The sequence below is a fragment of the Nelusetta ayraudi genome, unplaced genomic scaffold (assembly GCF_046127955.1).
Source record: "Nelusetta ayraudi isolate G7.1 ecotype Tasmania unplaced genomic scaffold, CSIRO-AGI_Nayr_v1 ptg000097l, whole genome shotgun sequence".
Classification (NCBI taxonomy): domain Eukaryota; kingdom Metazoa; phylum Chordata; class Actinopteri; order Tetraodontiformes; family Monacanthidae; genus Nelusetta; species Nelusetta ayraudi.
In genome coordinates, this window is record NW_027466147.1 from 2,485,001 (window position 1) to 2,497,500 (window position 12,500).

Consider the following 12,500-nt stretch of genomic DNA (forward strand, 5'->3'; position numbering starts at 1 on the left):
CAATGTTGAATGAATGGATTCAGAATCAGTGCAGCTGGGTTCAAAAGATTTGGCGTCAGAATTCTTTTCCGTGTTCATCGGAGGGGAATCTGCAGATTCTTTTCTGAGGGTCAACTCAGAATAGAATCTCAGTCAACAAAATGCTAAGCTACAAGCTAAATGCTTGTCGTTTGATGTTTAACATTAAATCTGCTTATCACACGTCTCAAAATGTGTGAAAAATACATTTTAGGGAATTTCTAAATAAATAATTTATTAAAAAAATAAAATAAAATAAAAAGTAAAGATTTCCTTTATTCTTTTTTTTTTTCTCCGACATTTTGGATCCTTTTTAAACGGAAATGAAATCGGCGCGTGCTCGATTGGCCGGTAACAGCGGAAATCCCAGCCAAAACCTGCTGATAATTGCGTACCCGACGTGCTCCGCTTCCCCTTTTGTACTGAATAATAACACAGAAATGATTAAACTGCGCGGTTATTGCTCCCGTTTTCCTCGCTCCAGCTCCCGGCTCAGGAAACGTTTCGGGCAGACGAGTTTATTCCCATTCTCCCCCCCCACACACACCCCCCCCACACATTATATTTAAAAAAAAAAACCTGTTCCTCCTCTACGTCATCCACTTTAGCCCGCTGCGCTGCACCAAAGACCAACGCGTCTGTATGAGCGTCTTCTCCCGGCATACATTATAAATAGAGGCCCAGGACGTCGGCGAAGACTCTAATGGATTAATGGAGGACGTGCGGGGAGCCGGGTTGCGGCCCGCGGTGGAATTGGATACGTGACGGTGCGACACCTGAGACCGGGACGAGCCCGTCGCATGCGGGTTCCAGTCGGCTCGCCGACAATTTAATCAACCGGCCGCCCCGCCCCCCCCCCCTCACCGGGAAAATGGAAGTGGTTAGTGAGCGCTTTAGGAGATTGGACGGCCGCAAAATTGGACCGGTGACGACAAATAAGGCCGGCGAGGAGGCGGCAGAGGCGGGCCCGCAATTTAAAAAAAAGCTCTCAGTGCTCGGACGACCCGGTTAATTGATTCTTTTTTTTTTTTCAACAGAATGCTGCGTTTCTATTGGTGCTTCAGCTTCTTTAGCTTTTAAATGACTTCACTGGTGCGCGAAATACTCGTCAATATTCGGGGGGAGGGGGGATGGGAGTCCCCATCTGTTACTGTTACTCAGTACCAATCTCAATTTCCTCAGCATGCAGCAGTGTTAGACACATTAAAGACTCCCTCTGTGTTCCACACACTTCACTTCATATTAAACTTGAGAGGTCGATTTTTTGAGAAGTCTTTCGGATTTTGCGTTTTGAACCATGCGGTCCGAAAGGAAGCTGATTGGACGGTTTTGAACCGGCAGTGAGTCCGTAAACACTCTCAGTTTTTCCATCCATTCTTCTCCGACGCTCAGGCCGCCTCACCCCGACCGAACCCGCCTCCGCACTCCCACCACCGCCGCCACCGCCGCTCGCTCTTATTCCTGAGCCCCTGAATCGGATTTCCCGCTCCGATCCCATTACCCAGCAGGCCCGAGGCTTCCTGCGGTAGCTCTCCGCTGCCCTCAGCCCACTTCTCCGTCTCTCCGTCATCATCCTGGGCGGCTCTGTCACTGCTGATTTTCTCCCGCGGCCTTCACGGGCCTGGAATTCACAGCTTAAATCCCGGCGCTTGCTGCCAGGTTTGGCTCTGGTGTCGCGTTAAGGCAGCGTATCGGCCATTGATACTGATCCCCGCCAGGTTGTCGGGCTTTGGCAGGATGACTTCTCTTAAAAATCATCAGCCAGTCAGTTTTATTTATGTGCCACCTGGCAAAGAAATCGTAAACAAACTGGGAGTGCGTGGACAGGAGGGCCGATGCAAACAGCCAACAAATGATAAAACGGAACAATATAGGATTTAGTTGCCGTTTATTCAAAGTGACACGGTTACAATAAGAACTCAGTAGAGATCAGTTGTCACGTAAACGTATCGGGACTCGCAGCTCCTTTCAGAGGTAGCGTCACCGGACGATCTGAGGAGGCGTTCAGCGCGGAAACCATCATGGTCTTGGGCCACATTTTGCAGGCTCAGAAAAGCCCTCAGCATTTGTGGTTTGCTGCCACGGTTGTGCAGAAATTCAACAACAACAAAAACCAAACCAGACGGAAACGCCTGGAGCCTGTCTCTGGATCCAGACACGGTCACCGTCGCACTCGCTCCCAGCATGCACCTGCTGCTCTGTCTGCCCTCCCTGGCTCTCGCTCTGGCTAAACCGTTGGCCTATTTAGCCCTGACTGCTAATTTAGCCTGCCTGGTGCTTAGCCGCGGGCAGGGGGCGTGGCGTGGGCGTGGCTATCGGGCTAACGACGAGGAAGTCTTAGTGGGCGTGTTTCCATCCCCCGCCATCAATCGTGAGCCTCTTAGGTGTGGTGGTGGTGGGGGGGATGGTGGCGGCGGCGGCGGGGGCGGTTGCAGCAACGGTCGCCGAGGGTTCACCTGCGCTGCGGCGTTTCTGCATTTAGCCTGGGTTCGCTGCCGAGGCAGCGGCCGAGTGGGATTAGGTTGCGGAGACGACAGAGGTTGGCTGGAGGTGAGATGTGTGTAAGCGATCCGCCAGCAGGACGGACGGAAGGAAGGAAGGAGGGAAGGAAAGAAAGACGTGGCCGGATTCCGTGTCGTCAGCGACCCGGAGGGAAGTTGGGATTAGAAGGGGGGGAAGCTGCGAGCGCCGAGCTGCGAGCGCCGAGCTGCGAGCGACTCTGATGTCTCTGGATGTAAAGCCGCCACGCAAAAAAGCCGACATCAAAGAGAAGAAAGAGGCGGGCTGGCGCAGTGATTCAGCGTGGCCATTAGGAAAAGTGATGAGGGTCGGTGAAAAGTTTACGGGGGCGTCGGTCGCTTTTGAAAATCCTCGCCGTTGCGAAGCCGCGAACTGCAGAAGTCAACGGTTAGCCGAAGCCTTTGGCGGCTTCCTCTCAATTCCTGAACTGAATCTGTCGTGACTCAGACCCAAACTTCCTCCGCTCGCCAAGTTTGCGCATTAGCCGGTGACTTTGACGTACGAGGGCCCCCCGCCCCCACACACACACACACACACACAAACACACACACAGAACACACACACCCGAGGGTCTCATCGAGACCGCTGATGAGCTGCAAGCTGCAGCAGCATCACTTGTTGTGTTGACTGAGGGCCAGAAATCATTTTTTTAGAGATGTGTGTGTGTGTGTGTATGTGTGTGTGTGTGTGTGTGTGTGTGTGTGTGTGTCACTGATTGGCCGGGCACGTGGCTCATATTCAAACATCAACCGTCTACGTTTTCTTTTTTAATGTTAGAGAAAACTTCAATTAAAACAGAGGTCGGAAGTAACTAAGTACAAATACTTCCTTACTTTACTTACGAAGATTACTCAAGTATCTGTACTTGAGTATTTGTCATGTGTGTGTGAGTGTGTGTATTGCATTGTATCTGTGTGAGAAAGAGAGACAAAAACGAAGGAAGTGAAACATCACGCTCGTGTGTGTGTGCATGTGTGTGTGCATGTGTGTGTGTGTGTGTGTGTGTGTGTGTGTGAGAGAGAGAGAGAGGAAGCAGCGGAGAGCAGCTTTGATGACGCCGGCACAAAGAAGCCGACAGTCGGTCAATTTGCCTAAAAAAACATCATCATCGTTCCTCTCGGCGTCTGCGACCCACTTCCTGTTGTCGTCTCATTTACACCGAGTTCACACCGATGCCGCCGCCGCCGCCGCCCCCGCAGGATCTCCAAGTTTGAGAAATGTTTCCCCAAAGGAGAGCGGGAGTCGCTGTTTGGGATCGGGACCTGGATCCTCCGGTTCTCTGCGGATCCACGTTGAAACTCTCTCAGCCCGCACGGCTCTCAGCCTGTCCACCCGACAAGCAGCCATTAATAAAAAATTTGGCGGGCCAATATGTGAGGCGTGTCATTGGCTCTCTCTTGAACGTGGCAGACGAAAAAGACGACCTCAAGCTATTTTATTCCCCCCGCCTGAACCTCTACAGATTGAAGCAGGAAGAACCTGCAGGTTCAAGGCGTCTCTCTGTGTGCTTTGCAGGCGTGAAGGCACAGCTGCCCCGCAGGCCATTTGACTTTCTGAAGGAACAAGCCCGAACTCACTGGGGGGTAATGGGTTAGAACACCAGAGCCCGCTCCCGCAATTGTAAAAAAAAGAGAAGAAGAAGAAGAAGAAGGAGAAGAAGAAGAAGAAGAAGAAGAAGAAGAAGAAGAAGGAAGAAGAGAATTGTCCTGGTTCAGATCCGGCAGTCCTGGACAGGATTAGACGTCTCATTGATGGCCACAGTGAACTTTCATACTTACTGTTGCCGTTTTATTTTGCTTTTATTTCATCATTGTTTGCCAATAAACCACAGCCTCTGTTGGGTTTTGGCTGCGGGTTTGTCGGCCCGGCGCCGGCTGTAAACACCAGAGAGGCACAATGTGTTCGGTGACGGTTGTCGGCGGCTCGGCAGTAATGTCCCAGCATGCACCTGCAGATTGGTGGAGTCGCCCCAGACGGTTTATTGGCTTCCTCGTGGCTTTGGGTCGTATTCAAACGGAACCGGGATGGGCCGGTCGAGCCCGTCGCTGCACAGAATTCATTCACATCAAAAATATTCACAACTGAACGTCTTTGGCAAACGGCGCAATGGCGCTTCTTCTTCTGACAAACGTGTCCGAGGTGCCTCCTGGTCGGGTGTCGGGGGGGCGCCCTAATCAGGATATTGCCCCCCCACCAGGGCAGGTAGAGGACCTACTGTGGGTTCAGACCCATGTAATGCATCCAGGTACCGGCCTGAAAGAAACACGAGTCCTTCAAGTCAGTGTGTGTGTGTGTGTGTGTGTGTGTGTGTGTGTGTGTGTGTGTGTGTGTGTGTCATGTCATTAGGGATATGGCACAGGAACCCACACACACGCACATCACATGAGCCCACTTGCCACTACAGCTTTTCTGATAAGGCTTGATTGAATTCATAATGATGTATGATTTGTGTGTGTGTGTGTGTGTGTGTGTGTGTGTGTGTGTGTGTGTGTGTGTGTGTGTGTGAGAGAGAGAGAGAGAGAGAGCAGGTCATCTGTGTCTGGCAGCAGCTCCTCAAGTCACCAGCAGCCAGTGGAAAGACCGGTCATGAGACCAGGATAAGGGCTAAATATAGACACACACACACACACACACACACACACACACACACACACACACACACACACACACACACAGGGAGAGCGAGACAGATGAGTGTGTACGTCCTCTGAATGAACTGGTGCACTTATCAGAGAATCAGATCGTCATTCTGGGTAATGTCTCGTGTGTGTGTGTGTGTGTGTGTGTGTGTGTGTGTGTGTGTGTGTGTGTGTGTGTGTGTGTGTGTGTGTGTGTGTGTGTGTGTGTCTGTCAGAGAGAGACCAGTTGCTCTGATGGGGGACGAGCTGCAGGTTTCTGGAATCAGGGCCCGGGCGTCTCTGAGACGAAGGTCTGAAGCCGAAGCCGGGTGTTTCGCCTCCCCCCCCCCCTCCCACCCCCCACTGCGCCGGTGACAATCCGGGACCGTAACACCAGTTCCCTCCGGCCCGTAGCGACGACAAAAGGGAAACACTTTGGCGCCCGGCGGAGCTCGTCGGCATAAATAAAGATTAAACGGCGGCGAGATAATGATTCCCATTGATCGGCAGCCTAATTTAGCCCTTCGCCCGCCGCCGTCCCCCCTCGTGACTGCTCGCCGTCTGACTCCGTACCTCGGCAATCAAACGCCACATAATTGGCTTTTTGTGGGTTCTTCATAAAGGCGGGGGGGGGGGCATCCTTTTTTTGTTTTTTTTTGCTCGCGGTCATTAAGCGGCGTCCCCACGAGGAGCCACGAGGAGCCACGAGGAGGGGAAAAAAAAACAAAAACAGGTTTTCCTTCATCCTGGTGGCCTTTCAGTCAGGAGGTCACCTGATCCAACATGCTCGCAAGCTGACCAGATTTTTTTTTTGTTGTTGACTTTTCAACGCCAATAAACATCAGTCTCTTTGAACAAGAGGCCAAGAGAGGCGGGCTCGCTGTGCTTTGTGAAGCGGCCCTCTGCCAAAGTGACCTCCAGGGAAGTGCGAGCGGTGGCGACCGGGACGCCTGATGGGCTCCCACCGGGCCGCAGCCTTATATCTTCCACAGCGTGTGGATGCACGAGGCTGGGAAGGTGATTACAACCCCCCCCACCCACCACGACTCCTCTCATCATCACCATTTTTCAGCTATATGGCCCAGAGTCTGTCACTTCACCTTCACATGCCCCCCCCCCCACCCACTCATCCAACCCACCCACCCAGCCGTTCACGGCATGATGTCGTCTAAAACACGGGTGAAGGATCCTTCAGAGCTGGAAGTCAGGTTGGGCCGCTGGGGAAGTGAGCTCGGCTGCGGTTCATCTTTTACTGGACCTTACTGGTTTTCCCAGGTGGGCAAACATTTCGAATGGTTTTTGCCACAGTGGGCTGTAGAGTCTAACAGAGGGGGAGCAGTTGGATGGATGGAGGGTTTTGGTGACCCACCTCATGGGAGGAAAAAAACACAAACACAACACAACACGACAGCAGTCGTTTGGTTGCCGATGAGACGGGAAACCTTTCTGAAGGAAGAGCAAGAGGAAGAGGAGGAAGGAGAAGTGGACAGAACCTGTGTAGCCATGCAATTTTTTTTTTAAGTGATTTCAGTTGTGACCTCGTCATCGCTGACTGGGAACCAGTTCACGTTTTCAGAGCAGAGTATTAACTGTTAATAATCAGCCAGGACTGAATTATACAACAAGGGGAGTCTTTTCCTCCTCTGGTGATCTACAGCTGAGGGTTGAGAGAGCTTGACCTTGTATGGTGCTGTTGGTGGTGACTGTGTGTGTGAGTGATGGAGTGTCTGTCTGTGTGTGTGTGTGTGTCTCTCTCTCTCTCTCTCTCTTTCTCTCTCTCTGTCTCTCTCTCGCTCTCGAAAGGGAAGTTTGGACAGTCCAGATCTCCATTGAGGACTCACATGACTGGACGTGTGACTGACCTTATATAAGGTGACAGCCGATGCCTGTTCAGCAGCAGGGTTTCAGACCTTCTCATTGGCCGATCAATGCAGATCGCAAGTGTGATTTTTGTGCGTGTCCGAGTGTGTGCGTGTCATCAGGATGGAGGTGAAGCCGGGCTGAGTCGTGCTGCGTTACATTTGTTTGCACCTTCCACTCGGTGATATGTCCCTTTTTTTTTTTAACCGCGGCTGATGAGATAATCCCCAGAACCCCGAGGCCTTCTTGTGTAACCATAATCCCAGTACGCTATTCATAGGAAACCAGCAGGCAGGGCGGCGACCAATCACGGAACAAGAGAGCTCAACGTCTACGTGTGCGTGTGTGTGTGTGTGTGTGTGTGTGTGTGTGTGTGTGTGTGTGTGTGAAGGATGCGAACCAGCGCGCATCCAGGCGCTTCTTTTAGCCCAGTTAGCTCCTCCCACACGCAGGGCCAGGCTATTTATAGCGCAGGCTTTAAGGCACCATCGTCCCGCCAGACCTCTCCTTTTTTTTTTTCTCCCCCTCTTTCTTCTCCTTTTTTTTTCATCTTTCTTTATGAGTGAACGGCCCAGCAGCTCCTCGCTGTTGCTACTCAGGCAGATTAGCCACAAATGGAAGTCCATCACACTCCATTTCCCTCCACCTCATTCCCCCACCAGGGCCGGCTAATGAGTAGATTCCCCACCGCGATTGAAAGGTCAAAGGTCGCTGCTCATTTTTGTTTTGTGTTTTTTTCCCACCACGCCGTGGTCTTCCTCTTCCTCTCCGTGCGGAAGCTCCTCGAACTCGGCGTCAACTCGGCCGTCCCTCATCTGCAACTTCAAAGGTTCTTAAACTCTGCAGTAATTTCCTCTCCTTTTCTTCCCCCTTTTTTCCACATCAAATCCGCCCCTTCTACCATTCTACCACCTCCGTTTGTGTCACAAAGGGTTTTTAGACGGCGCCGCGACGAGCGATGTTATTTAATTCCCGGAGATGCTATTGTGTCGCGCCGGCGCCATTAAAAGCACATTTTACACGCGGCAGAATGCAGCCACTTGATTTCCCTTTGAGCGGGCGCGAACAGGCACTTATTTTCCCGGGGGAAAACGATGACTGGGCAACCGTGAGCTTATGGAAAAGTCTCATTTATATTCCGGCCTCCAGCCACCTCGGAAGAAGATGATTCTGGAAGTCAGCTTACGTTAGGAGCGTGAGGAGTTTTCCCATTGCGCTCCACCTTTTTCACTGATCCCAGAGATTCCCGACAACGTCAGACTGTCACAGACTGCAGACTGTACCCATCCGTCCCTCTATGACCCAAACAGTGGAGAAAAAAAACGACAACAACAAGCCGAGCGGCTTCGCGGTGAATTAATGCGTTGTCGGAAACGTGCAGCGGCGTTCCGTTTGGTGTCATAGGTGTGAAAAAAAGAAAGGAATTCCGATAGATTACAGCCAAAAAAGAATCTGCAGCTGCAGCTTTCTGAGCTTCGGGAGGCTTAATCGGCAAACCTTACCGGGCTAATAGCATAATGTTGCGCCTCTGACCCGGTGAAAGAGGGCGCCGCCGTTTCAGCGCCTTCCTCTGATGTGCAAAAATAAAACCATTAGCCTCCAGAAACGAGACTCTTTGGCCTCCATTGGAACCTCTTCAAGTCGAGTCGGCCGAGCGTTCGGCCGCCCAGCAATAATGGATAATTAGCCGGTCGGGCGGGACGCTGAGCGGGCCGCGCTTTGACAGGAAGTTGTTTAATTGCCGGGACCAGTGTGGCGGCGGGCTGCTAATAAAAGCCTACAGATGAGAGACGCTAAGCTGGAAGACACTTGGCGGCGCCGAGGTCCGTGTCCAATCACGGCTCTCGTTTGTCGCGATGAAATCAGCTGCGTGCCCATTACGGTTTTGCGCGAAAATAAAAGCGTTGTTTTTCATAATTTCAATTAAAATTTTTGACAGATTAATCCACATATCTTGGTCATATATTTGATGTCTTCAGTGTGCATCTACAGTGTAGAAAGTAGTAAAGGTAAAAAAACAGGTGTGTCCAAACTTTTTCACTCGTAGTTTATATATTTTCTTCCTCCACCTGCAGCGCCACCTAGCTGCGGTTTCTGTGGTCCTGGAAACAATGTTGCGTCTCTGAGTGCGTTTGCATGTGCTGCTCGTCCACGTTGCCGCTCGGCCCTGGTGCAACATGTGAGTTCAGGTGTTTAGATAGAAATTAAATATCAACCAGCAAACTGTGTGTGTGTGTGTGTGTGTGTGTGTGTTCAGCCCCGGGATGTTTTTATTGATCGGCAGAGGGAGGAAGGATGAGTGGAAACAAAGAAATCAATCGGCTCGTCCTCTGAGTTTATGAGGAGAAGGGAGAGATTGGGATGGAGGGATGGATGGAGGGATGGAGGAGGGAGGAGGGAGGAGGGAGGAAAGGTGCAGAGAGGAGGAACGATGATGGATGAGGAGGGAGCCCCAAAAAGGGAACAGCCGGCTTGGAGAAACGAGGAGCGGAGAAGAAATACATGAGATGACGAGAGAAGAGAAATAAAGGGGGAGGAAGAGAAAGGGATTCTGAGGAGGAGGAGGAGAGGAGGAGGAGGAGGAGGAGGAAATGTGAAAGAGGAGAAGGGATTAGGTCATGAAACGACGAGAAGGACGAATCCGAGGAAATGCGACGGGTCGATGGGGAAAGAGGAGAAGATCGAGGCAAGACGGTGCGAAGAAGGGATGAAAGAGAGACAGGATGAGAGGAGGGGGGAGGGAGGGAGGGAGGAGGGGATGAAGGAGAGGAAGAAGGAGAGCTGGAGAAGGAAGGGAGGATGTGTGGAGTGGACGAGCAGGGGTGTGTGTGTGTGTGTGTGTGTGTGTGTGTGTGTGTGTGTGTGTGTGTGTGTGTGGGGATGAGTCAGGCGCACGTGAGCTGGCTGTGAGCTGCATACTAACACACAGCCACACACACACACACACTCCACAAACTGCAGGGAGATGAAGCAGCAGTGTGTGTGTGTGTGTGTGGTGGGGGGGCTCATAGAGGGCATCCTCCAGGCTCCGCCCACTCTCCCCCCTCCCCCGGATTCTCTATTAAAAAAATGACCCCCCCCCATCCTGTCACTCTTTTGATTCTCTCACCCCCGACCCACCTCACTTGTTTTTTTTCTCTCACTCCCCTCCTCCTCCTTCACCTTCGTCCTCGGCCCCTCTCTCCGATCCCCCATTCCACCCCCCCACCCCCCCCCACGCTCTGCCTATTGGCCCTTTGATCGCGGCGGCTCCTCTGCAATGCATGCAAGTGTGAACGCGTAAACCGCGTGCGTGACCCAAATAAACACTCGCTCGCTCGCTACAATCAACACACAAACTAGCACAGACCTTGAACACAACGTGGTGACGCCGAATGGAATGTGTGTGTTTTTTCCTCAAACCTGAATTTTTTTTTCTTTTGGGGTGGCTGGATCTGATCAATATGCTCTGAACAGCGGGAGGCGGAGTTCACGAACCCGTGATTTAGCTGTGACGTGAACGGGAAGCTGCTGCTAACGCTACTAGCGTGGATGCAGCAGTCGGTCGGTCTGAAAACATTTGTCGGTCGGAAGAAGAACGCCGAGCAAACCCCACAACCCGCTGCATCTCAGCGGTGCGCAGCTGTGAGTTTAAAGTACGTTGGGAATAATTTCCAGCTACTGCGGCCTCTGCAGTTCACTGGCTGATTAGCGGCCTCATCTGCTCTGTTTTGTCAAGCTCCGCTAGTTTGGAGTAACGTTTCCACTTATTACAGCTTTAATAATGTTAGAAATTCACCCCCCCCCCCAAAAAAAAACAACAAAAAAACAAACTGAAATAAATGTATTACTTCAGGTTTTACTGTTTTTTCGTGTTTTTTGTTGTTGAGTAAGATACGATTAGAACGCTGAGGGATGATGAGTCAACCTCCATCCGCTCCAGTTTAAAATTGTCTTTTCCTTTCCACCGGACAAAGTAGTGACTCGAAAGATGCTGCGGAAAAAAAGCTCCCCAAGAATGCAGAAGAGATTCTTTCCGAGATTCTTTCCGTGATTCCCTTCTGCTGCGTCCGCTGAGGCTCAGTCTCACAGCTCGGTGTTTAGACAGGAACACGGTGGTTCGGCCAGTAAACCGTCCTTCTGAAAATCCAGTCTGGCTGCTTCCTCACTCACATTGTTTGCCGCGGCTCAAAGTCAGTTTCCTCCCCGCTCGGAGGAGTTTCCCTGCGTCTTTGTCCGTAAACCGTCGCCCCCGAGGGGCCAAAGTCACTTCCTTTCACACCGAGTCTCTCTCTCTCTCTCTCTCTCTCTCTCTCTCTCTCACTCTCTCTCACATACACTCACATTGAGAGAGAGAGAGACGCACACACACGCACACACACACTCCCTGCCCCTCTTCTGTTTTTTTCCACACTGACGTGGCCCATGTGTGAGTCTCAGCCATGTGCTCTGACTGCAGACCCACGTGGTTGCAGACCTATATGGACTGGATCTCCACTCTCAACACCACCTGCCAGGGTTTCACCGTTACAGCTTGAAAAGTTCTTCTATGGTTTCCTAAAAGGTTTTGAGAGCAGTGTTGTTTTTTTTTTTTTTTTGTTTTAATGGTATCACTCAGCTTGGTCGCTCTTTAGAGTGAAAAACACCAAGCAAAACTGCTGTTGTGTTTGTGTGATTGGGTCCTTGGTAAATGCAGCCCGGGCCATAAAGATACCAGTGCTCGACAGCCGCCAGTGTGTAGACTTCCTTGTCAGAGCGTGTGAAAACTTCAATGAGGTTAATTGTACATCAGGCCAGGAGATTTTGTTTTACCACACAGTTGCAGCAAATTGAAAATGTGTTGTCACTCAAAAGTACAAACGTGTTGTACAATACGCAGCACAAATGACAGAGAAACCTCGCAGCTCTGGAGGTGGAGACTCGCGGTGTCGTCGCTCACGTCAGAGGCAGTTTACATTCAGCAGGTTTCGACGCGTTAAGGCAGCGCTGAAGGCGTCACTGTCGAGGTACAAATTCCTTGTTTACGTCGAAACAAAGGATGCTTTTTTTGAACGCACTCAAAATATACTTGTGTATGAAACAGGTGGTGAATTTGTCTATGCCCAGCATGCATTGCCCTCATGCTGAGATGAAGGTTGAAAGGCGAGATTATGTTATTTTTAAGAAATTAGTCATTATTATAACGGTGGAATCTGATTTTTTTTTTTTTCATTTGGCTAACAATATAGTTAGCTACATAGCTACATAGAACTCTATATAGTGAGGAGGGGACGAGTGGGTGACTTCGGACACAGTCAGAGACTGTTCTTCTGTCGGCCTCCGCTTGAAGAGCTGCGACAGCGTCGGTGCTGCCGGATGATTCGCTCTCCTCGAACACGGCAGCCTCACGAGGGGACAAGAGGAGCTGTCGAGAGACGAGGGCCCGCCGACGAGCTCCTCGTGCTTCCAACCGGCGCGGGCGTTTCAGAGAGGCTGCTAACCAACGGCAGCCGAGCCGAGTGTTGA

The 12,500-nt window shown here is 51.3% G+C and overlaps 1 protein-coding gene across 1 annotated transcript in view; it reads left to right on the top strand.

Annotated features, from left to right (window-relative positions):
- The window catches only part of ppargc1b (peroxisome proliferator-activated receptor gamma, coactivator 1 beta), a 70,620-nt gene that overhangs the window by 34,964 nt on the left and 23,156 nt on the right, over positions 1-12,500 (top strand). The gene's annotated exons all lie outside the window — the stretch shown is intronic.